The sequence below is a fragment of the Nipponia nippon genome, unplaced genomic scaffold, assembly GCF_047370975.1.
Source record: "Nipponia nippon isolate SJK-2023a ecotype South Korea unplaced genomic scaffold, ASM4737097v1 scaffold_7, whole genome shotgun sequence".
NCBI classification, from domain to species: Eukaryota; Metazoa; Chordata; class Aves; order Pelecaniformes; family Threskiornithidae; genus Nipponia; species Nipponia nippon.
Window position 1 is genome coordinate 10379614 of NW_028262391.1, and position 22353 is coordinate 10401966.

General features: G+C 44.4%; 1 long non-coding RNA gene across 8 annotated transcripts in view; it reads right to left on the reverse strand.

Moving 5' to 3' along the window:
• The window catches only part of LOC148050803 (uncharacterized), a 114613-nt gene that overhangs the window by 52056 nt on the left and 40204 nt on the right, over positions 1-22353 (reverse strand). For all 8 annotated transcript variants that reach the window (XR_015700405.1, XR_015700407.1, XR_015700408.1 and 5 more), the window contains exon 5: positions 22023-22121. This is a non-coding gene — a long non-coding RNA (uncharacterized LOC148050803). The remainder of the gene's footprint in view (positions 1-22022; positions 22122-22353) is intronic.

The window sequence follows — 22353 nt, forward strand, 5'->3', positions numbered from 1 at the left end:
ATGAATGGAAGGCAGTTGCTCGATCAATTAACAGATTGTGGCTTCCGCGATACCTTTTCACATATGTTCTTATCCATAGCCCTGTGGTAATTTCATTCACTATGGTAATATCAGGGACAATTGCACCTAGGGTACAAGTCCCAGACCAGCTAGGTGGCAAGACCTTCTGTGCCTTATTCCCACATAACCAATACCAACCACTACCTTTTGGAACATTCCAGTAGTCATCCTGCTGTTTTTTTCATTGGAATTGTGTTGACCGATCACAGTATGGGTAATGTCCTACTGAAACATTACCAGATGACCCAGTCTTATTTGTTGTCACGCACTTAACATCTGAAAGATTGGGCTCTCATACATCCCAGGTTTGAAGGTCAGTTTCATTTTTTCTCGTGAATTTTGGTTTTATCCACAAACTACTCCAGGACGTATTAAAGGGAATTGGTATTCCTACCAAAGGTACTCCCTTATTGCCATGCTCTGGAAAATGGGTACGCACCCAGCAACCTGTTCGATTAGATATTTTCATAGCTTTTTCAATCATTTTCAGATGGAGATTATGGTTCCAAGAATCAGAGCATCTCTCCTGGTTCCCTTTAGTTATCTGACTTGGGAAGGTGAGAAAAAGTAACCGCCTTATTTCTCTCATTGTTGGGCTTTAGAAAAGTAGCGTACCTGTATAAAAGCCATAAAAACAGTACTAATGTTATTCCTAAAAGACAATACAAAAATTTTCTCCTTGTACACACTCTAAATGTAAAACTGACTCAATATCAGTCCAAGTGCAGTTCATTTTGTCTCTGCGTATTTTTAACTTCAAAGGTTGAACTTGTTTTCTGTATCTTTGGAAGGGCCACCTTTACTCGGGTGTAGTGAATCCAGGAATCAATCCCTTGAAGTTTCGCAGCAGTGTTTGTAGTTAATAGTACAAGGTAAGGTCCCTTCCACTTTTCTGTCAACGGCTCCTCTTTCCAGGTCCGCAGAGACACCTGATCTGCTGGCTTAAACGGATGTGCAGGTGAATCCAAAGGCACGGGAGTTCTCAGTTGGACGCACCTGTGGAGAGAAGCGAGAACCCTCTCCGGAAGGGGGTCTCCTTTGGATCCTAGGGTTATTTTTGGCACAAGTCTCACGTCGTTGTGTAACTTTCAGCAATCAGCACTACGTTAATTCCTACAGCGTATCTCTTCACTGTTTCAATTAAAGCTTCTGTTCCCATACGTGTACTCTTATGTGTTCATTCCATTAGTTCCTTCATTATCTGTGGAGTTACAACACATTGTCCAATTGGAGTTACCCACCATCCTTCATCAGTCTTTATGCACTTCAATAATTCAGCCAACTTGCTTTCTTCTTCTGTATATTTAGGAGTGTCAATTTTTTAAGATTCTTTCTGGAACTAAGGTTGCCACTGTTGCTGATAGAGCAGTTCTTTTCACAGCCTCATCTGCTTTTTGATTTCCTTTAATTACATCAGTTTGTCCAGATTTATGTGCTTTGCAGTGTATTACTGCTATTTCTTTAGGTTCATTAACTGCCTCAAGTAATTTCATAATCTCTTTGCTGTATTTTATAGGGTTTCCTTGTGAAGATAACAATCCTCTTTCTTTCCAAATTGCACCATGAGCATGTATTACTCCAAAAGCGTATTTTGAATCACTACAGATATTAGCCCACTTTCCTTTGGATAATTCCAGGGTTGAGTTAAAGCAATTAATTCAGCTTTCTGAGCAGATGTATTCGCTGGCAGTGGTTTTGCTTCTATTTCTTCTTCTAAGGTAACAATAGCATTCCCAGCCTTCTGTTCTCCTTTCACAATGAAGCTGCTTCCATCAGCGAAAAGCTCCCGGTCGGGATTCTGTAAAGGAGTATCCTTCAAGTCTGAACGACTCGAGTACACCCGTTTGATGGTTTTGTACACAATCGTGTGCCAATTCCTCCTTTTAATAGCAATTCTGAGTTCAGGGCACTCGACACTTTCATTGCTATATCTTCTTGTTCGAGCAATATTGCTTGGTATTGTACCATCCTGCTCGGGAATAACCAATGATGTCCTTTCTGCTCCAGCACTGCTGCAACTGCATGTGGCACATGAACGGTTATTTTCTGTCCCAAAGTCAATTTCCGTGCCTCTTGTATTAGCAACACAGCAGCTCCCACCGCTCTCAGACGTCCTGGCCATCCAGAGCTTACTTTATCTAATTGTTTTGAAAAGTAAGCTACTGGTCTTTTCCACTCTCCCAAAGTTTGTACGAGCACTCCCGATGCCTGATGTCCTCTCTCATGTACATAGTTTGAAAGGTTTTGTTAAATTCGGGAGACCTAAAGCAGGAGCACTCATAAGAGCAGTTTTTATTTCGTCAAATCCTTTCTGGCTTTCTGGAGTCCATTCCAATAGCTCTCCTGGCCCCTTAACAGCTTCATACAAAGGTTTAGCCATTAATCCAAAACTAGGTATCCACAGGCGACACCATCCGGCCATTCCTAGAAATCCCCTGAGTTCTCTTTTTTTTTTTTTTTTTTGGGGGGGGGGGCGATTTGGCAGATCACCTCTTTTCTCTCAACTCCCAGTTTCCTTTTTCCTTGGGATATTTCAAATCCAAGATAAATTACATTTTTCTGCATAATCTGTGCTTTCTTTTGTGACGCTCTGTATTCTGCCAACCCCAGAAAATTCAACAGATTAATAGTTGCCTCTTTACGTCCTTCAGCCGTGTCTGCCCCCAACAAGATATCATCTACATATTGTAACAAGGTAATGGTAGGCTTATTGCCTTGCCATTACTCCAGTTCTTTTGCCAACACGTTACCAAAGATTGTAGGACTATTTTTGAATCCCTGAGAAAGCACTGTCCAGCATAACTGCATTTTGCATCCTGTTGCAGGGCTCTCCCATTCAAAGGCAAACAGCTTCTGACTTCGTTCATCCAATGGAATGCAAAAGAAAGCATCTTCTAAGCCCAACACTGTAAAATAAACATTTGAATCAACTATCATTGTCAGCAGAGTGCAAGGATTAGGCAATTAGGCACCACCGAGTGTACATCAATCACTATTTGATTAACAGCTCTTAGATCCTGCACTAACCGATATTCCTGTGACTGTGACTTTTTAACAGGCAAAATCAGGGTATTAAGTTCAGATTGACACTCTTGCAACAGAAATTTTTAGAAAATTATTAATTATAGGCTCCAGTCCAACCCGAGCTTCCAATTTCATGGAATATTGTTTTCGTCTTACTGGCTTCACTCCTGGTTTCAATTCCACTTTTACCGGTTCTACCGATTTGGCTCTTCCAGGTTTCTCAGTTGTCCAAAGGGAATCACTGCATTCATGATTTCAGAGAGGGCTTCAATTTGTTCTTCCTTATTTTCAGCATTCTTCGTTTCTGACAGTTCCTGTAACATATATAGCTGTGCCTCCCAGGCATTATTTTGCAGAATATGTACTCAAACTTTATTCTGATCAAAAGTTATCCGTGCTCCCAATATTCAATAAATCCCTTCCCCGACCTTCCCGTCGGAGGTAGGAGACATTCCAGCATATACAAAAACTCACGGGTCAATATTCTATTTCCAATTTTGCACATCATGGGCTGAAAAAAGGGTTTAACCTCTCATTTTCCTGTGGCACCAACCACTGACATAGAAAATTTACTCATGGATCCTTTACAACTATTTAATACTGAATAAGTTGCCCCTGTACCGACTAAGAAATTAACAATTTCATTCCCCAGCTTGACTGGAACGAGAGGCTTGGCTGGGGAATTAAATTTTTCATCTCCTGGTGAAAGATTCCATCAATCGGAATCTTCTGTAGCGATCATTAGTAAATCTGCCTCAGGAATAGGAGCAAAGGGGGGTCCAAGTTGACCTTTTCTTTGGGCATTCATCTTTCCAATGTCCCTTTTCTTTACAAATTGCACACTGGTCCAGCCCCAAACAGGTTCTGTTTCCAACATTCCCTCCTGCTCCTCCTCCTCTCCCACGTCCCCGTCCTCTTGGGAAACCCCTTCCCTTAGAGGATATCTGTGCTTGAATAAATGCTGCAGCTTTTTGCTTTCAATCTTTCAATTTTTCTTTTTGTTTCTCTTTCTTTTCTAATTCCTCTCTATTATTGTAGACCTTATAAGCAATTTCAATTAGCTGTGATATTGTCATTCCTGACATACCATCTACCTTCTGCAATTTCCTTATTGTATCTGGTGCTGACTGTCCCACAAATAAAGTAGTAAAAATTACTTTATTAGCCTCATCCTCCGGATCGAAGTCCGTCCATTTTCTAGCAGCTTCACACAGCCTTTCACAGAAAGCAGAGGGGTCCTCGTTTTTACCTTGTGTCACCTGATATAATTTCGCAAGATTTCTAGGTCTAGGTACCCCATGCTTTACCCCATGCAAAATTAACTGCTGATACTGTTTAATCATCAGTCGCCCTGTGCCCGTATTTGGATTCCAATCAGGTTCTTGTACAGGCATAAAAGGATCCAGACTATCCCTAGTATTTAACCTCGTATTTTCCTCCTGAGCTTTTTCTAACACCATTCTCTTCTCCTCAGGGAGAAATAAAGTATTAAGCAACACCTGCATATCCTTCCAATCCGGGTTATGATTTTCAGCTATTATCTGGAAAGCCTGATATACTTTCTCTGGATTACCCTGGTACAACCCAGCAGATTCTTTCCAATTCCTCAAATCTGAGGTAGAAAACAGCACTTTTACATGTACTGGCATTCTGTCTGGTCCCACTGCCTCACGCAGTGGGGCTTGTAGCACTGGATTTTGCTGGGCATGAATCGTGCCCACAATAGGGCTAAATTCATCACCCCTCTCCCAGGAACCATTATCCTGTTCAGTACCAGAAGAAACCGACAATTATACATCGTCTTCCTTATCATCTATTTTCATGCATCTTTTCCCAATACTACAAGCAGAACAACAGCAAGGTAGCTTCTTTTTCTCTTCCACCATCATTAAAACATTTGAATCAGATACCAATAATTTACATTTCTTTCTCGGTTCGTGATCATTTCTTAAAGAAAAGAACAAATCCACAAATGGGATTTCATCCCATTTATCCTGCCTTCTACAAAATAAGATGAGTTGCAAAACAGCGTTATAATTCAAAGTTCCCATCTCTGGCCATTTTTTCCCATCATCCAATTTACACATTGGCCACCATTGACTGCAGTATTCTTTTAATTTTCTCTTTGTTAGGGGATCCCCACCAAGCTTATCCCAGTGTTTCAGGATGCACCCTAATGGAGAGCAAAGGGGAGGTTCAGCACTGTCCTGCCCCTTGTCCCGCTCCCATACCTTTACCCAAAAAGAACGTTCTTATCCACGCTCTCATGTACTCCAGTCGCCACTGTCAAGCATGCACGAAGTACCTTTTATAATTTTATACCCCCCTTGCAATGTCTCCAATTCACACATTGCACCTTTGAGTCGCTTACCCACTTGGGACGGGGAGAGCGCTCACGGAGTCCCCGAACAAACAGGTCGGTGCATGCTGGAATACGAAGAGCAGCTTCTCCCCTCCGGTAGCCGGCAAGTTGATCCAGACAAGGCTTCATGGCCGTCCCATCTGGGTCGCCAAAACTGTTGTCCAAAAAGCAGATTCTTTGCCCGGTGTGCAATAGGCCAATAATCACACACTCAGGAGAGACATTGATTATTTATTTCAGGTTTGCGCAAGCCTGGGTGTTCGGTGGTTTCCCACAAATCAAAGTGCATAACATTTCTACCAACAGCCTTTTTTATGCAGTACAAATGTAGCACTCTTAATCCACGACATAATCTTTTTCTTACCTGATTGGGACATGTTAATATACATTCCTAATTTGCTGACAAGAGAAGTACATCTTCACAGAGCATGCTCAGGGAGTAGGGGTCTCCTTAATCAGGGGAGGGTCCCACAGCAGGCGGTGTGATGTTTAGTATTATAATGAGAATAGTTCATAGAAAGGACAAGTATCTTGTCCCCCGTTTCCGTAGTGTCCTTGGTTGGTTTACATCACAGAATCCAAAATCAATTATTACTGGCATTTCAAAAGACATTCTGTTTATATTTAAACTTTTAATATATGAATAACATCCATCAGGCTACGCTCCTACAATCCAACTCTCCATCTATCAAGTACATCCTGTTTCCTAATAATGAATTGCTAGTTAGCCCGCAACGCTGTCTCTTCCAGAACACACTGCTTCTGACAAGACCTTAACTTGTTGGCTGGTATCACCACTAACACCTGAGACAGCAAACAACAGCTAATCCTTACACTGTTTTTGTGCTAATGACTGAACCAAGATAACTGGAGGCCCTGGCAAGCTTCCCATTTAATTCCATTAACTCCAGCCAGGCCTGTGCTGATTGCACAAGTCAGCACAAGAGAACGCCAGAAGCCAGATCCCTGGATTCAGATGTTAAAAACCAAGGAAGCCTCCACCGTAACTTTCTGGTATGGTTACCAGCAGCCTAGGCTGCTGTTACTGAGCAACCCAGCATCCTCAACAGTTTCTACAAAATGGTGGGGAAAAACATCGTTTTTTTCTGAAAATATTCATCTTTTTGCTGAGAAAATGGAAGCAACTTATTTCACTGTATATTTTTTTTATTTATTCTGAAACGCTCTGTTATGCATCAGTTTAAGCAAACGTTATGCTGCATCTCCTTACTCGTACGCTGTGTTAGAGCTGCAGAGCCTCCAGAAGATCATGTTTCCCCTAATGCAACGCAGATGTCTTGATGGCCAATCTGCTCAACGCACCCTGGGAGCTGCTGACCTCTCCCTGGGGACCTTGACACTTGGAGAGATTTACGTTCCTGAGGTATTAGCTGAAAAATGCAGCTTAACAGGGAAAAGGCTCCAAGTGGAAATTGACTTTGAAGCCAGTTCAACAAATTGAACACTATTGAGCCTGGGAACGTCAAAATGTTTCACTCAAATAAAAAAGTCATTCCTGACTCTTGTTTGGAGTTTTACTCCCACAAAAAAAAAATTCAAAAAAATTTCTTTGTTTTTGAGATGAAAACAAACAGATTTATATAAATTTCTCATCAGAGAAATGAAATCATTTCATTCATCTCTAATTTCATGCCAAGGTAATTTCTTTAGAACACAAACAACAGAAGATCTAAATAGTGTCCAACATAACAGTTACAGAACCAAGGGGGTATAATACCAGGTCTCTCCTTCCCTAAACTCACAAACCATCTGATTCCACTAACACCATTAGCTGCTTTTTGCAAGCAGCTGTGAAGAGGAGGAGGAAACCTGACGCTGCTGCCAGTGTTTGCACAGATGCGGCTCTCCAGCATGTTCGGGTAGCAGCACCAGAACCAGAAGAACTTGAGACCAAATCTGAGGAATGTGTGAATAAGACGACATTGGTGCAGACCTTTGTGAACCTCTGCAAGCCCTGTCAGAAAGCACTTAAGGCTATTCAGCTGGTGGGATGACTTGACTGGTGGGACATTCTTGATGGTGGCTGTGAGTGGAAGGTGCCCTGTGCTGCACAAGGGCTTCTGTTACAATAGGGTGATCTACACTCAAGAAAGGAAATTAGCAGCCCTATGGATTTTAACGATGCAAGAAAATTCATACGTTTGCCTGCAGTAAGCGAGTTACCACTTTAGCACCCTGCTAGCATGAATCAAGTTCACAATGCAGCTGTTAGTAGGAAAAAAAAAAATCCTGTTAATACTGACAGGGCCAACGATGGATAGTGATCCCACCAGGTCACCTCCAAGGTGCAGTATATTTAGCAAGCCAAGGCTGTGGGGCACGGCATACCATTGTTCAGCAGACGGAAAATCCTGCCCTTGGCGGGGCTCATTGGGTTACGCTCTGCGGCTGCGTCGGGGCTGAACTCGGGGGCTGCTTTTGGCAGCCCCTCACCCCGAGCAGCAGCTCCACGAGCAGAGGCCGTGCAGGAGCACAGCCCCAAGCTGTCAGCTCCTCTTACAGAAATCCCATCACACAGCGTGCTTGTAATACTTAAATGAAAACACAGTGATGTTTTTTGTCAAAGCGTTGACCGTTTGTTGACAACTAAACTGTCAGTTCAAGCTTAGAGAAACATTAGGGAGGGTTTCGGTTTGGTACCTTGGAATTCTGATAAACATGAAAAATAAATTAACTGGGGAAAATTAAGCTGCAAGAACAACTGCTATATCCCCTCAGTTGATAAAATTTCCAGGTCTGTGTGATAGTAAAAAAAATACTTTCCAAATATTTTCCTTTTACTTTTGAACGTTCTTCTATTTTAAGCCCTAACAGGCTGCAACATATTTGCCCACTCACATTATTTAGTTAAGAAGTTTTGAAATAGAAAGATATTTGCATAGACGTTTCCTCCCTGGTGCTTTCAAAGTGTTATGTCTGGGATAACTGGTAAAATCCCTAGAAGCCTGTACACTGCCAACATAAATAGAAAGTATATTTTAGGATGGGGGATTATCCATTCCTTGACAGGGCCGTGCTACATACCGCTAGCCATCATACATAGTCTGCTGTCAGTTCCTCGCAGCAATTTTGTTTGAAGTTTAGTCCAGCACAAATAATGCTCAGATAGACTTTTCTCCTTGAAAACAAAGCCTTCAGGCCTTCAAAAGGAGCTGTAAGGACTCATATGTGACCATCACCTTGGACCTATCTCAGAAACAGCATAAGCCAGATGAGATTTTTGGAGTTTCAGAAAGTTTTGTTTTCTTGGTGGAAAACCTGTTATGGCATTCCCACCATCTTCTGGCCTGTGTGTGCATCCTCCAGGATGGCTGAGAGTGTAACAGGGAAGCCAAAACCAGTGTTAACAGTTAACATGATGCTGTGTTCCTACCTGCAAGTTCACTGGAGAATAACAAATCTCTGCAAATAAAGCTCAGTTGCTCAACGTCAGCAACCAGCCTTTGAAGTCAGAAAACCTATGCTGTGGGTCCAACTCATTGACATTAAATACTATGTTTAAAAAAACCTCTACATTTTATGGAAGTATTTACCACGCCACGGCTCCAATGGATGGAGGTGCTGAGTGCTCCTGGCAGGGATGCTGGGCACTTGTCTCCCATGCGCTCCCATCTACACGTTCAGTATCTTCCAGAAAAGAATAAACCTCCTCACTGTGCTCTAAAACCTAACTGTGCCCAGGTTTTTTCTAGAGGGCCCAGCTTACCCCACCAGGCACCACTTTTATGCTAGTTTGAGATCCACGAGGGATGTCATAGGGGAGACTGGAGCCATGCAGAAACAACTGCAAGCAGATACAATGCCATAAAGCCCCGTTACAGTTGAAATTCCCACCCTCGGCAGTGCTGACGGTTCCTTGGCAGGCTGGGCTCCTGTGCTGCTGTGGCCGTGCTGCAATCCGGAGCAGGGCTGCATGGAGCAAAGCACGTTATGCTCAGAAGAGCACCGGGGCTGTGCTGGGACCGCACCAGCAGCAGGACAGAGCTGAACCTGCTGCTGTCCTTTGCTCTGACACCCTCCATCCCAGCGCATCCCAGGGGATGCACAGTGGAGACCCACAGGCGGCCACTGCCCGAGGGACACTTCTGTCCTTCCTCACTGCTCACAGGTACAGGGCCAGAGCAGCGCACGTCTACAGCATCCTGAAATTAGCAGCCTCCCTGTTTCAGATTTGTGAGTTAGTGAGTTCTAGTATAACTGTGTTAAGCAAACCTTTATCTTTTGCCAAATGGGGGGTCGGCCAAGGTGAAATCGTGCCTGACCAGGGCTGGTACCTGCATGGGTCATGGTGGGGCAGCAGCAGGGCGATAGCGGGGTGGCAGTAAAAAAAACAGTGTGAAAAACCCAGCGCCTTTTAAAGCATTTCCAAATGCTGTCCTAATACCCCTGCTGGGTGTCAGGTTATAGGAACTAGACAATCCACTCAAAACAGCTGCGGAGCCATGTCTAAAACTGCATCACCTGCTTCACAGAAAGAGCCGACAATAGCATTAGCATGAAACTAAAGTTAGAGGCTTAATTGAGCTCTGCAGTCACTGAAATTGATGACAGTTCAGCAATTCATATCCCTGATTTTTCTTGACTGAAATAATCATAAAATCAGCTCCCATTCATGCTTCTCCCTGCTCCACGAGCAAAAGCCCTGGCAGCCTGGCATGCCTCGCACACAGGGAGCCCGTCTGACACCTCTGCCAGGGCTCTTGCCATTCCCAGCAACTACTGTGTCAGGAACAGACCAGGAAAGAGATTGTCCGTCTGCAAATCAGCACCGTTTTACAAAAATAGGATGCTATATTCAATGCCAGGGCATGGAAACAATCATTAACCATCACCAGCGTGCGCATAAGTACAAGATACAGTACATTAGAAACAGACAAACAAAAACACATGCAGGATAATGACAGAAGATAAGGAGAGAGAAGACAGAAACTAAAGGAGAGAAGTCAGGCTGGCAGTTATACACTGACTCTCCAGTGCACTGGAGTTAAGAGGGATGTTGTCAGGGCTGAGTTTGCTGCATCATTTGAAATGGAAAGAGCTATTTGTTCGTTTACTTGGGTGATTCAAAAATGAGAATTCAAGAATCAGGGAGAAGGACTAGGCTGCAGGATACACACCCGTGGGCACACACATTAGGTGTGTACTGGAAGAGCCTCATCAGCGGCCCTGCTGCCAAGGCTGAGATGGGATTCCCATTCCAAGCCCTCTGCTCTGCAGGACAGCGAGCTCAGTGCTACACATTCTTCCTCAAGCAGCAACTCGGTTCATATGCTAGCTCTAGAAGTGACTTCCTTTTTTTACATTAATATTTCTGGGATGCAGTTCTGGTCCACTGCAGTTGAGTGAAAACTGAAGAAAAATTCCAGATTTCTGTAGTTCTTAGATAATTTCATGCAAGTAATTCTTCATGTTTCCTGTTTCGTTGCTGCCACTTTCTCATGTGGTGTCCACAGCTGCAGGGAAAGAGAGCAGCGGGGACCTGACTGTGAGATGCAATTGCGCGGTATCACTTGGTCCTATGTGCAGGGAAGTCTGGAAGCAACGTCAGGCTTGTGCTGCTGCTGTTCCTAGCAAAATAGGGAGATGCTAATATTAACAAGCAAGGAAGTGAAAGCATCTTCTGCTAAACACCAGATCAGGGTGTCAGAGTGGAAAACAGGCCCAGCCTCTACAAGCAAATCTTGCATATACATCAGGAGATCTTCTTTTAAGGTATGCAACAAAAATCTATTGAAAGGAACGTGAGCTTTCCATTGACCTCACTAGGGTGCATCACGTTTCAGGCAGAGGAAAATGCACCCTATTTAACTGTACATGTTATTTACAAGTTGAGGGGGTTGTTCTTTAAGATCCGGAATGAGAGACCTAACATATTGCCATTACAGCTGCAAAGTCATAGCACTGAAGAAGCAAGCAATTGCTCTGCTTCTGTCTCAGACAAAATGTGTTGAAGACCTGCTGTGAAGTATATGGCAACATGCAGACTCTCACAGGCTTTCAATGCAAGTACTCTGTGTATGCCCTTCTGCCTGCAGCGTGCTCACCTGCAATTTGTGTGAGATTGCTACAGTTTTATTTTTAGTTCATTGTTCTGTACAACATTTGGAGTTTCTGATCCATAAATACATCTCGTGGTGGTACATTTGGAGAAGCCACAGGGTGCTCGCGCCTCTGCTCGTACCTGAAGCCTCTGATCGCTGACAGCATTGAGCTTCCGAACCAGTCCCTCTTCCATTCTTTCCTCAGCATCTGGCTTGCTTTTGGTCTAGCCAGCAATTTTATTTGCACCCTCTGGTCCAGATATTGCCCGGGGCTCTTCACAAGAATCTCCCAATTCCACTGTGACCCACGTGGAAAGAAGGGGCATGGTATGAGACCTGTTCTTCACCTCAACTGTGATAAAGACCTGGGCATGGCTGGGTTCCTCCGGTGCTGCTCCTGCTCCTGATACTACGAGCAGCCGTGTAATTAAGTGCAATCACATGCAGCTCACTGCAGCTGGTCGGTCGTCTCTCCTCCTCCCTTCTTCCTACACTTGCTGCAGGCACAAAATGTTCCCAGGCTCCCACAGTCATCCCCTGGGGTATGCCAAGTCCATATGTTGCTGTCCCCTTTCACATGCATTTCCAAAGAGCCAAAAAATTCATTCCTTGGAGATACACTTCTTTATGCACAGTCCATCCAGCAGAATGAAGAAACCTAGCCAAGATGGCCACAAAACCACGTTGTTGCTTAGTCAGACTTCACTTGACATTCAGAAGTATCAAGTATACTATTTTGGGGTAAAGTAATATAACCACCCCTATTTCCAATGTAACACGCCTAACCTTTTCTTAAGTAAAACCTTTTTACGCTCTTTTGCTTTAAAATTCTCAGTTTGCCAGAAACAGAAATGTCCTTCTATACCATACTACAGACATCTGTTCATTCCACCATTTTTGTCAGCATTTAGGGCTATGCTTAGAGGACTCTGACTTTATTCTAAAAATCATCTGTGTGTATTACAAGCAATCAGGTATCTGTATTAAAAGTCTGCAGTTTACGACTGTCCTTGGGTACCGCAGGTAGCTAACGCCTTTGTGGACGCCTGCTCCGTCCCGGCATCCAGAGGGGACCGTGACGTTTCGCTGTCGCTGCCGACAGCCAGAGTGGCACGGGGGCCTGTAACTCTCCCAGTGCCCCGCTCTGCGGGCTGCGTGGGTCTGTCAGCCTCTGAGCTCAGCTCTTCGGGTGACATCCCTGTCGCCAGAGGAGAGCATCATCCAGTGGGCTGAGACTTTACTTAAAGCTGGCTACAATATACAGATTACTGATCAGCACATATTTTAAAAACCAGACTTTTTTTGACTGATGTTCCCAACTAATGGGTAAGGTCATGTTTTAAGGAAACATCACATTCGTCAGTGTCACAAACAATCGCTACTTTAAACACCATCAAAATATTTCCCTTCATTAAGTATCATCTGCAGAGCCCCCACACGCAGGAAGATATCTGATACAGCTCTCTAGGACTCCAAGGCATAATCAGCATAAAGAACTGCACTTTGAATGAAAGCTTAGACTTTGGGCTGGAAACGTCTTCTCCTGAGCAGCAGCAAGCGCAGCTCACGTCACAACATTCTTGACAACAACAGCTGAAGATGCCCATTTCAAAAGCGACTGAACATTATAATGCAAAGCTAAACACTCGTATTCATGGCTGTGACAGCCTCGTGGGGCTCATCTCCCTTCCTATCTCTTAATGTGTATGAATTATCCTCCCAAACAGCTACTTTTCTATCAACAATATGCACAGCATCTTTCCAAAGGCAAAGTGGAAATCCCTGCAAGTATTTCTGGTGCTCCTTCCAGCCAGAAATAACGGTAATCTGATCCACGAGTGAATTCCATTTCTGTTGCTGAATTCCTTTGTACAAATACCTTTGCTTTGAAAAGGTTTGGCAACAGCAATGCACAGGCTAATTTTACTTATAAGGTGTGAATCAAAGACAATTTGCAAGTTTCTGAATCACGGAAAGGAAGCATCTGTGGCCTCTCTTACCACTTCTGTCAAGAGAAAACGTCACAGTTCAGCTATTTTTAGGTGCCACTTCAGACCTACTTGCTGCAGCCCTGCCGATCCCCACCTCCTGCTACCCTCATGCTCTCCCCAAGCACAGCAATGTGGCCAAGTCCAGAGTCTTGTCTCGGAACCTGAGAAACTTCCAGCCTTACTCAAACCCTCTGTTGTTAACAGGCTGCATTACCATGGGCAAAATTTAGTCTGCAGTGTTAGAGAGTTGAGTAAATTATTAATTCGGGAGAATCCAGCAGATGCTTTGCGAGAGAAATGGGTGACCAAGGAAAGGGCAAATACTCTCCGCGCTGCACAGCGCCAAAAGCCCCAGGAAGCTCAGGGACTAAGCTACAAACACTGCTGCAGCAGAAGCAAACTTCCAGGGTCTGCATAGTGCCTACGGCCTGACCCCACTGCAATGTAAATGAAGGCCTACGATCAATTAACGCCTTCTGTGCTCCTTTGCTGCTGAGAGAGCTCTCATCCAAGGCAAGATTGTTCTGAGGATGGGGACAGCTCTGCTGCACTGGCCACAGCGGCCTCGGGGAACACGTACAGCCATGCAGCTCCACCTCCTCCAGTCCCAAAGTCTTCACAGCTTCCAAGATGCCATTCATGGCTGTGTTCAGTCAGCAGCTCAGCTGCAGGGGTCACTGGCAAAACCCAGAACAATGGAAGTTTATTTCAGCAGTCTGTGGGATCTAGCCATTGAATATATGGGTGAATTGTCCCATAAAAATCAGTATCAGGCATGCTTAATCTTGCTTAATTATTTTTGTACACTGCTGCTCGGCAGCCTGACAGTTCATCTTCTGCACAGCTCCATGGTAGATCACAGCCGTTTGTCAAACCAAATTGTTCCCTGACAGTCTGTAGAGACACATATTTGCCATCTGCAATCTATTCCTCGGTTTCTGGTGCATATTTTCAGTGCTTTTTTTTGAAAGCTGTTTCAGATTTCCATGGGCTTCTTCATAACCTCTACTAGCAAAACCTCACACAGCTTAATTGTTGACAGCTGTGTAATGAGAAGTATTTTGCATTTCTTTTGTTGTTCCTCTTGCTGCATACATACAAGTTGCTACATCAAGGGCTGCCTGGCTGCGTAACACACGCCAGGATGTGGAAAGCAGACTGTGTCTTCTGAGAGTGGGTTATTGGGGGGTTTAATTGTTTGTTACGGGTTTACAGAGATAGTTGCAGCTCTGTACATTAAAACGCTGACGAGTAAAAGGCATTTGAGCAAACAGGGGTGAAGCTCTGAAATTACAGATTGTTGATAAGCAAGTACAGAGTTAATTGGTATAACAACTGTATGTAATGGGCTCAGACAGCTATGTGTCATTTCACAAAGGAAAATCCAATACTAGTAACACATTCGTCAGCGTTAGGAAAACTTGCAAAGTTATATTTTCCTGCTCAAGCTCCGAGGACCGGCAGGGTCCATCTCTAACAAAGGCACCTGCCACACACTGCAGGGCGCTGGCTGCGAACAAGCCAGTGGGCAGGCTGGTTATTAGGGGTAGGCCAAGCGAGGCTATGGGACCCCTGCTCACACCTAACGGTAGTGCAGAGAGAAGAAAGAGGTCACAGCTATATTTCCAGCCCAGAAGCAGAAGAGCCTGGTATGAGCACCGTCTGTGCGTCTCTGACCTAAAGCCCGACTGTGCCACGACTTGTGTTGTCCTTGATGGGCCCTGCATCCATGGAAAGTCTCACTCCAAAGGAGTCAGACATGTACCTAGATGCGAAAACCTCCATATGTATAGCAAAGGCCAGCATTAATAAAACATTCAGGCCCTGGCCTCTGTGACTCTTGGGACACTCAACACCCTCTACCCACACATTTCACTCAGTACAGTGCCACATGAGAAGTACTAGGCTGGACAAAAGTGAATCTCTCCTTTTCCTTTCAAGGAGTTTGCATTTCAGTTTCATGGTAAAGAAAAATCCAATAACAAAAAAAAAAATCATTGCTGATTATTTTTTTTTCCAGGCAGAAAAGGGACTGCAAGTATCTGCAGAAGATGTGGTATCTGAGAGCATATCTAGGAGATTGAGGTTGTAGTAATACTATGAAAGATAGAAAATGCTGGGGACTAGACTTCGCTCTTTTCTGCCAGGCTGAACTCAAATCTGAAACATCTGCTCACATAACTTGAGATGAGGTCTCACAGTAAAGTAACATAAGCACAAACTCTTCCTGACATCAGTGCAGAACAACTATCAGCTAAGCTTTTTGTGGAAATCTAAGAATCCAGACACTTCTGATGTTCCCCGCAAGCACAGAATAACAATATGTTTTCACTACCAACAAATCACTTGCAGAGAAAAATTAGCACTTTTTACAAGCATTCTAAATCCTGAAATATTTGGTTTTTTTCTAGAACTAAATTGTACACATTGTCCTTTAGGAGCTATCCAAATTGGCCAGTAACAGCTAAATATAACATATATCTCAGGCCAGCACAATTGACACTTGAACAGCAGGTTTTAATTCAGCCTACTACAAAGATAAAGGTCAGTGGAAAATACTCAGTTTTGAACATGCACTACCACTATTAAAAGCATAATCCAAAGGGCAGAGGAGGATTTTAGCTGAAAGCATTGAGGACAGAATTTACTTGCAGAATTCACATCCAGACCTCGGTTCAAGGCTCACATCCCTCATTGCAGCCCCAAGCTTGGTAGAAAAAGGATCTATGTTTTGTGCAGGGCTCAGTTCTCAAATAAATGCCTATGTATACTTACAAGAAATACTTCTCTAGCTATGTAAGATACAGTAAGTTCAGAAACAGTGTGGTGACAAATCAAGCAAAAAGCCACAGAACCATGTGCTATCTAGACCTTTTCCCTGCTTCTGCAGCTCTAAAGCAAGCATTGGCTGCAGCCCTCCGAGAAATTTTTGCATTCAACACATTTGGGAGAATGAACCCCCTCCTGTCAGGGAAACGGACCAGAAATCAGGGTCAGGTTCTACTCCCGATTCTATATGTGCATGTAAAAGTCATTTTGTTTCCATGCTGCTGTTCTCAAATCCTTTGTCTGCCCTGCATGTTTAGTGATGGCTAAGTAGGGACTGTCCCCAAGCTATGTACCTGCACAGTACCCAAGGCAGGGAGCTGGATTTGAAGTGGAAGGCTCTAAAAGCCACAGGAAAAAGAAAAAAAGAAAAAAAAAAAAGGGAAAAAAATTAGCACATGGTGTCCAGTAGCTTTTCAGTGTATGTGGGGGAAGGCCATTCTAGTTATTTTTGCCTTCTCTTTGTACAACAGTAGATGGAGCTCTCCTTTCACCAGCTTTAGGAGTCCATCAATGCCTGCAGTATTACCAACTCCAGCACTGTAATTGTTCTGTCAGCACCTGCTAGGGCTGCTGCATGTGACATATCTGTGGCGGTTACAAAGGAGGGATCGCAGGCTCCACGGCTGCCTGCTTGACACCATTCAGGAGCAAGGAATTCTCTGAAACTTGTAAATGACAGAAATGTTTGATTATTTTGCTGCCTTATATTGCCTTTCCTTCCAGTTAAGCACTGCGTAACCTTCCTTTCTTTTGTCAACTGTTACCAGGATTACATGGAATTCAGCAGTTTGGGAAATGAGAAGGCACGGTTTATTTCTCTTGCAAAAATAAAGAATAAGAAACGTTGCTTGACACATTTAGAGAGAAAGTATATAGAAATTGTATCATGTCCGTGAGCGCTAAAGACTACATTACCCAGAGGATTTTACAGGAACTAAAAGGTCGGGCCTTTCTCAGCCACTGCTTGCAGATCTAACGCCTGCGATCTGCATGTAACAGCAGGACAGAGGAGGAGGGATGAGGGGGAACACTGGCATTTACTTGCATCTCTGCAGGCTGGGAGAAATTACAAATGCCTATGTTCCTTTTCTCTCTTCCCCCCCATCTTCATGAGCTACTCCAAGTGACTCCAGTAAGGCCCTGCACGGACACAGGTGGCCTTCCTAGTGTCGTGCACTGCAGGACCAGGACTACAGGTTGCAGTTCCCTCAAGACCTGTCAGCCAGATCTTGTGCAACAACAGCTGACAAATTAAATACTTCAGACAAGTAAGAGCAAAATTAAGCTGCTCTCTCTCTTCTTTGTCATTTTGTTTGTTTGTTTTTTGGTTGGTTGGTTTGATAACGCACCATGCACATCCTGCTTCATTCTGCTGCGCATCCAAGTGCGGGCTTGACTTTAAACAAGAGTAATCACATGCTACTGACTGCCAGGGAAGGCTATCTTCAAAGCCAGTGTACAACATGCTATTCTCTGGAAACATGTACTGCTATATAAGCAATATATAAAAGCATATTTTGACTTTTTTTTTTTTGATTCTTTGAAGAAGATTTCATGTTATGCAAGTAGGAAAACTGAGAATATTGCAGAGTTACACGAGATGCTGGAGATGATATTTGCCGGCAAGGTAATTCAATATACATCTATTCTGGCATTCAATAATTAAAGAGAGGCCCCCAGCAGTGAATTGCTGGGTGATTATCTCACAGCAGCAGCTATCCTCAGCCACCACAGAAGTGCCAGCACCGGCAGACAGGCACTGGCAACTGCGCACCACATCTTCACAGTCAGGCACTGAAACGCAAGTGGGCCGTACTTTCAGCAGAACTGATTTTTCCTGTCTCTGAATAGAAGTTAACAGAAGAAGGGAGACTAGACACCCATCTCTGAAGATGGGGGTTTTCTACTGATTAGCCTAGTAGTGAGTGACTTCTAGATTTAAGACCTTATCCCATCTCTGATTCTGCATAGATATAACAGTCCGTTCAAACAGAATCCACGCTTCACCCCTAACAGAGCAACAAACTAGGTAAAGGCTTTGATGTTTGGTCCTTAATGAATAGAAGCCAACAAGCTGACAAATTAAATACTTCAGAGAAGTGAAAATTAAACAGTCCTGCAGTCACGAGTGTTGGCATATGGAAAGCTGCCACTGAGCTAAGAATAGAAGTGTCTACCGCAGCAGAGAGGGAGGTCCCAGCGTCCTAGAGCAAGCCATACATCTGGACACTGGGAAGAGAGCCATGAGGCAATGTATGTTTAAGTAGCACATACTTGCTACCTTCCTGCCAGCTATTCATCTTTTGCAACCACAGGCCGAGGGCAGCAGTCCACAAGCAATAATGCGGCACTGGGGACAAAAATCAGGCTGGGCTCTGCCCACCAGGCTCCCATTTTAGCAGACGAGTTCCCTGTAGCCACAGGAACACAGGAGGGCCCTTCACCAGCACACTGCCTGGTTGAGTACAACTGCTTTACTTAATTCACCAAAAAAAATGGACAACTGGTTTATTTGCATATTCTCAACACCAGCCACTTTCTCTGGTTACTTCAGGTATCTATGAAGAACCTAAAACCACCTGGGGACAGAGCCTTCCTTGCTCACTCCAGCCTGACCCCTGCATAATTTCCTTGTGTGCAGCGGAGCCACGCTGCTGAGAAATGGGAGGAGAACCAGGGTCATTACGTGGAAGATGAACAAAGCATGCAGACATTACTCACAACCAGAGAAATGATTTACAGGCAGATGGTTATGAAGCTAATCCATAGGGCTTGGATAAGGTATTCACCTGTTAATGAATGACAGAGGAAAGCGAATCAGGATGGCGGAACTGCAAACAGCCAGCAGCCAGGCTACTTACCTTCAGTTTGTCTGCAAAAAACAACTTCAGAGACAGAAAGACCAAAGTGTGTCATGTGCTACAGTAGCCAGCAGCAAGATCATCTATATATTATATTGCCCTAGGAGGAGAAGCACACTCACGTGAAACATGCATCACCCACACATGCGTAGCTCTCTTGGAGATGACAGACAAGGTTGATTCACAGCACTCCTCCTAAATAGTGTCCTACACTCTGTAATGCAGATAGCTGACAAGAGATAATGGGCACTAAAGAGCAGAAGTGAGATAAAGCTAAAGAGAAGAGGAAGATAAAGTGCTGAAGAGGAGATATGCATGAGTGCATGCACACACAGAGGAACAAGCTCTAATATAATGTACAGGCAGGCTCTGCCAGCTTCAGCACCGAATCACTGCTTCTCTTCCTAAAGTATCTGGCCCATGTACTTTAGGAGACTTTCAATGGTACCAAGCTGTAGAAAGCTTTTGGCTGCATCGCTACTACGCAAGCTGGATAATAAGGGGCAAACGGAGAGGAGACAGAGCAACTCTGCTGGTGCTAAGGACCCATCAGCCTAGGGAAGAGCAGCTCCTGGTGGCTGAGGGTGGCAGGGAAAAGCTGCTGCTCCCAAGGAAGCAAAAGGAAAGGAAACTCTCCAACAACCCTTAGCTGTCTGGTTCTGTACCCACTGACATCCACTGCGAGGGGTATTTGCTGGCTCAAGATGATGCACCACTGGTTTCGGTGATGACTACAGAAGGGATAATTAGGCCATTTTCCCTCTTTGACAGAAAAAAAAAAAGATCCAAGTGTCTCAGATTCACTAAAGGAGATTTCTGTCTAACTGTCCTTTTCAGAACACCTGTGAAAACAACAGCCATAGGACCTATCAGCATCTTGTTCTCCAAGTTTGTGCATAAGACACCTGGTGCGCACACACACACTGCTTTTCAGTCAAGCCTGATACCGATGGCCCATAATGATGGCAACTGCAGCCAGGACTTTCACTGTAGGTATATGCTCCAGAAAAATCCAGTCCTCTGCCTGCAATTGTAGCAAGAAAAAAAAACCAACCAACATCAAAAAGAACCTGCAAGTTCTTCTGTTTAAAGTTTCAGCGCTGCCTGGTCAGAGCTGTTCAGATCAGAAGCCAAGAGACTGTTGGCAGTTCTGCGCCTTCTAGCTGCTTCCAGCAAATACAGCTACTGTCTTCCACATGTGTAAGGCCTCCACAAGCAGAATTCAGCTGACAATTTCATCTCTACAGAGAGACTTCACCTATCAGTACTGCATCACCTATCAGTAGAATAAGGCTTTTATATCATGTCTGATTGGGAACAAAAGCTTCAAAAAGCTCAGAGCTGCATCAGGTGAGTTTATCACTATCCTTTTGCTAACATCCCTTTGAACCTACCAGAGCAGGAGGTTTGACTCTTGCAGTGCTGACTACAGGGGACACATCTGGGATGGATTTCTTCAGGGCTGGCCAGGTTCCTCCACCTGTGAGGAGGGAGGGATGGCTCCTTCTCCTTGCTCAATGTACAGGCTACTGCAGCCAGGCTTGTCACCAGCCAGGAATGACAGGGAATACTTCTGAAAGCCTGCTCCTTCCTCAGCACAGCGTGTTGAGTATGGCCACAGAAAGATTTTTGGCACCAAGGATGGTGCCCTGGCCTTCTCTACCTACTGCTCCCACATTTCCCCTCCCTTTGGTCCCTTTATGCCCTTCTCTTCTGCTGCCACCTTTGGTCTCTGTGCTCTCCTACCCCTGCTTTGACTTGAGCGGCGTGCAATACAGCAAAACGTGAAGAGCAGGAGACAGGCGGAGGGAGTACCGGGAGGGCTCATGCCCTCTTACTCCCTTCATGCCACTCCTGGGAAAGTGACACTTGACCATGCATAGCAATAGTGATGATACCACACTGGGCAGTGCCTCATAAATTAAAAGAGCAGCAACACTGACAGTACTCACAGGTCTCAAAAGAAAGGTGATGTGGAATTGGCTTGTTCATCTTTTCCATGACAGGAAACATTTCAACCCCTGTTACCAGCACAAACATTGCCTGCTTCAATCATTCTTTGCAACTTGCAGTACTCTGCATCAGGACCACACAAATAAGGAAAACTACAGTACTCCTTTTGCTTTCTACGGAAAGAGCTCAAAATGCAATAAACCCCAACCTCTCTGTGGTATTCTTTGTATGCTCCAAAGCGTTCAGCTGCTCGCCATTTATCGTGTTACAGCCTATGGATGTACCAACCTTCTAAGTAAAGCAAGCTGGTCACCCAGCAGTCAGCTGCTGCAGTGACTGCAGGACAGGCAGTCTGTCCGGGGGCCAGAAGTTCATGGGCCAGCAAAGGCTGCCAGCAACAGTGCCAAGAGGAGCTGTCAGCCAGCCTGCCTCAATGAAACAAAAATCTTCCGTTTTCTATCCAAATCCATTAACAGCAGGATAAAGAGGCAAGAAGGAGGAAGGGTAACCAGCTCTCACAAGTACATATACAGCACTGTCTTAAGCTACCATTTTTCAATTACTTTTCTGCTTTATGGCCCTTAGCACAGGACGAAAAATGGAGGCGAGATGCAGAAAGCAATCAGTTTCTCTTTCGGCTTCTCAAGCATTCACACCAAACCAGAGCTCGGATCAGGGACACCCCCAGGAAGTACTGGAAAAACCTGTTCAAAGCTCTGTGAAAAATTGTTTTTACAGGACACAAGTTGTTTTGGAAATTACAAGCAAAGGGCACTAAAGCATAACAACCTTTTGAAAGGTACCCTCATCAGAAAATTCCTATGGCATTTCAGACACCCCAAATAAAAGTTTATGACTTCATAATGTTAATCAGGAATACCTTAAAGAAGTCTCACTGGAAACCACAAGTGAATCCTAGGGACTTTGGCCTAAGCTGGAATCTGGCTGTTTCAAGCCTTGCTGCAGAAGGTTCATAATCCTGAAAACAACAGAAAGGACATAGCAATGAAGTATGTGTAAGAATAAGATCCATTGCGGGGCGGGGGGGGGGGGGGGGGGGGGGATGGGATAAATCTGCTTTAGTAAAACCAGGACAGGATACAACATTAGCCTTGTCTTAAATGGTTCTGGACTAGAAAGTCCCTCCACTTTTTGCTCCGAGGTGGCCCGCCCACATTTCACTTTGGCCTGCCCTGAAGCACTGTTGACCA